Genomic DNA, 3,835 nt, shown 5'->3' on the forward strand with positions numbered 1-3,835 from the left:
GGCATTCCCTTTTGAAAAAGCAATGTAATACACTGTAAAGTTATATGTAATCCAATGTAATATAAAGAAGATTATGATGATAATTAAAAAAATACAAGGAAATAAAAAAAAATTTAGAATATTCACAGTGACGAAGCTGATAGAGATACACGAGAAGAGAGACAATAAACTCCAGAAGATGCAGGAGAAAAGACCTAATGGGTTCCAAGAGGTAAGGAAGTTCTTGCATGGATCTGAAAGAGGAAATACTCATCATAAAAAAGACTCAAATGGGGACCAGCAGTTAGTGTAATGGCTGTGTCGCTGGACTCCCATGTAGTTGACCGCGGTTTGAGTCCCGGACCCGGTGGCTTAAACTCACGCCGGGCACATATGCATGCGTGCCCAAGATCCCAAGAGGAGAATGGAGGAGAAGGGACTGTGGTGTGGCCATCCCCCCTGGGGCGTGATTTCTCGCTTTCTATCGCTCTATCTCTCTCTGTCTGTCTGGCAAGCGCACACGACCTATAGCAAAAATCTTTCCAAAAAAAAAAAAAAAAGACTCAAATGGAACTTACAGAGATGAAGGCTGTAATACAGAAAATCAAAATCTCCCTTAAAAGTATTAAAAGCAGACTAGATCATACAGAAGATCAAATCTCAGATGTAGAAGACAGAATCACTGGAGTAAAAAAATCCACCATGAAGACTGAGAAAATTGCCCCCCTAAAATGAGAATACTATACAAGAAATATTAGATACCATTAAACATGCAAACATCCAGATAACTGGTATCCCAGAAGGTGAAGAGAGCAATAAGTGCATTGATAATCCATTCCATGAAATCCTGGAAGAAGCCTTTCCAAACCTAGAGAAGCATTCAAAGATCCAAACCCAAGAAATACAAAGGACTCCAAATAGAATCAACTCAAGAAGATCTTCTCCAAGACACATTATAGTCAGATTGACCAAAACCACAGACAAAGACAAGCTGTTAAGATTGGCAGGAAAGAAATGTCAAGTTACCTACAAAGAATATCCCATCAGGTTACAGCAGACCTCTCATCAGAAACTATGCAAGCAAAGAAAGAATGGGAAAATATATTCAAAATGTTAAGAGGAAAACACTTTCAACCAAGAATACTGTACCCAGCAAGATTCTCCTTCATATGGGAAAAAAAGACGAGAACATTCTCAGATAAGCAAAACCTGAAAGAATTTACTGACAACAGACCAACTCTCCAAGAAGTGCTGAAAGGAGTACTGTATCAGGAAAGCTAAATACAGACACACATAAATAAGAGTTCAAAAACAACTGAGAAAATGGCCAACTTAATGGTAGGGACAAATTTGGAGTTGAATATTATTTTCCAGAACTTAAATGGAAAGATCGGACCACGATTAAATACATGAGACTGAACTGGTGAAATAGAATTTTATGACTTCTGATTAAAACATTACTGATTTTCTTCTAAGCTTTGTTTTCCAGATTTGGGGATTTTTGTCTTCTCTTGAGCTGCCAATAGGTTCATGTACCTACTGTTTGAACAGAATCCTAACCTGTTTCTTGGCTTTAATTCTTAAGCAAAATACTCCTAGCATTTTTTTATTTTGACTTATTAAAGAAAAGCAACTTTTCTTGAAATTAAAAATATATTGAAAATACCTATTTAATGGCCACAGTAAACTATATAGCCTCAGTCAGGTGCTACTTTATAGTATATCCATTCTACTCACAGAGTTTCACGCCTAGAGTCAGACTTGGGTTCACAGATCTCTCTATATCAGCTGAACTTACTATTGAAAGTAGTTAGTTTAATTAAGATATTTTGTGAATCAATAAAATGTAGGAAAGAGAAAAGGAATGGAAAGAAACCACAGATACCTGAGACAGGGTGGGAGGAGAGTGGGAAATGGCAGAGGGTGAGAAATAGGGAAAAAAACATAAATATAGTTAAGAAACAAGAAATGGAAAATTATTTGTTGGCAATAACTTGAATGATTAAACCACTATACAGTGTATTCTGGATAAGAAACGACTTTTTTTTTATGTTGTGGTAACGTTCAGTGAACGAGTGCAAAATAAATAAATTTAAAAGAAAAAATAAGTAAGAAAGACATAAAGGTTGCAGCCAGGGGAAAACCAGGTGAGTGTGGTGTCACAAAAACTGAAGAAGGAAAGCACAGCTTATACAGGAAACCTTTCTTGTTCAAAACTGTCATAGCCACAGTTTGCAAAAAGTGTAGCTACTGACTAATACAATGCAATGTAGTGTCAATTAGATGTACATTCCTGAGGTCTCTTATCTGTTATAGCTTTTTCTTTTTCTTTTTCTCTTTCTTCTTTTTCTTTTCATGAGATTAGGTGTATTGTCCTGTAAATTGTGGTAGTGGTGCTAGAAATAAAAAATTATGAAATTTTTGGGATCACCAGATGGTGTAATAGTTATGTCACTGGACTCCCACATAGTAGACCGAGGTTTGAGTTCCGGACTTGGTGGCTTATATACACCTCACATTGGATGCAAGTGTGTGTGTGCCCAAAATCCTGAGAGGAGAAGGAATTGTGGCATGGTCATCACTCCTGGGGGGTGATTTCTCACTTTCTGTCTGTCTGTCTCTGTCTCTCTGGTGAGCACATGCACCCTAAAGCAAAATCTCTAAAAAAAAAAGAAAGAAAAAAAGAAAGAAAGAAAAAAGGAAAGGAAAAAAAAGAAAAAAAAATTAAGAAATTTTTAACTTTTCAAAAAACAGAAGGAATGGTTTGGCTATGGTGGCAGCTCTGCTGAGAGGTGAGGTTAGGCTACCTTCCATTCCTTTCTTTTCCTTCTTAGTAGTTTCAAATTTCTTTTGTGTGTCTCTATTCCATTAATACTTTCCATCCTCACTCAGACACTTCTCTGCTATTGTATTAAAATATCCAAATGACACCCCTAACAACCCTTCCCCCTTATCTCTGCTTACCTCCACTCCCAGAAGGGTAAAACACAGACCATTCATCTGCCCATTTTTTCTGCCAATCCCAAAGTTCTGTAAGTCTTACCCCTCTCCCTGCAACATCCTTCAAAATGGAGATTTTGATAAAATAGTCAAGTCTTCTAATTATTAGATTATAAGATTTTTCTCTGAAAATATGACTCCTTTGTTTCAAGAACATTTAAGCATCACTTAAATGATAAGTTCCCAGTCACATTACCATCGTCCATTAAGATTAATTACGTTTATTGTGTAGTTCTTTACTCACCACTGCTTACTCTTTAATTTTCTAAAATCTGTTTTGATTAATTTGTTGTCTGATGGAGCATTTTTCTGAATATTTTCCTCTAATGGGCTCTGTGGGTAGTATGTTCTCTGAGTCATTACTTATGTAGTCATATCATTCTCTTCCCCTGACAGTGAGTGGCATCTAGGCTGATTTGCAACAACTTGTGGATAGCTGCTCTTTTCATCTGGTAAGAGGAGGATGTCATTTCATTGTGTTCAAGCTTACAGTATTGTAGATAAGAAATCTAATTGTTTATCCTTCCAAATATTTTTCCTTTGGAAGCTTTCTGGCTTTGTTCTTTTTGTTGCATTTTATAAACTATGCCAACATATGATGAAGTACATCTTTTTTTTTTCAGTCAAGTAAAATTTCATGCATACAATTAACATTATAGTGTACAATTCAGAAGCATTTAGTGTATTCACAATGTTGAACAGCTACCACCACTCTATTTCAAAACTTTTCGGGCCCCCCTCCGGGGGCCCCGCGGCCGGGGGCTTCCGCCCCTGTGCAGCCACACACCGGGAATGGCCTGGCCCCCCTCCGGGACCCGCAGCGGGGGGGGGGGGGGGGCGCGCCCCCGCCGCAGCC

The 3,835-nt window shown here is 37.8% G+C and overlaps 1 protein-coding gene and 1 long non-coding RNA gene across 5 annotated transcripts in view; one reads left to right on the forward strand and one right to left on the reverse strand.

The window, feature by feature from the left end:
* LOC102497892 (SLAM family member 9-like) overlaps window positions 1-3,835 on the reverse strand; it is a 45,354-nt gene that overhangs the window by 23,926 nt on the left and 17,593 nt on the right. The gene's annotated exons all lie outside the window — the stretch shown is intronic.
* Window positions 1-3,835, forward strand: part of LOC102498294 (uncharacterized) — a 36,888-nt gene that overhangs the window by 10,938 nt on the left and 22,115 nt on the right. Inside the window, exon 3 of one of the 2 annotated variants that reach the window (XR_003551417.1) lies at window positions 3,376-3,431. The exons of the other annotated variant lie outside the window; for it this stretch is intronic. This is a non-coding gene — a long non-coding RNA (uncharacterized LOC102498294). The remainder of the gene's footprint in view (window positions 1-3,375; window positions 3,432-3,835) is intronic. 2 annotated transcript variants of the gene reach the window in all.

Source organism: Tupaia chinensis, unplaced genomic scaffold (genome assembly GCF_000334495.1).
Source record: "Tupaia chinensis unplaced genomic scaffold, TupChi_1.0 Scaffold000684_1, whole genome shotgun sequence".
NCBI lineage: Eukaryota > Metazoa > Chordata > Mammalia > Scandentia > Tupaiidae > Tupaia > Tupaia belangeri.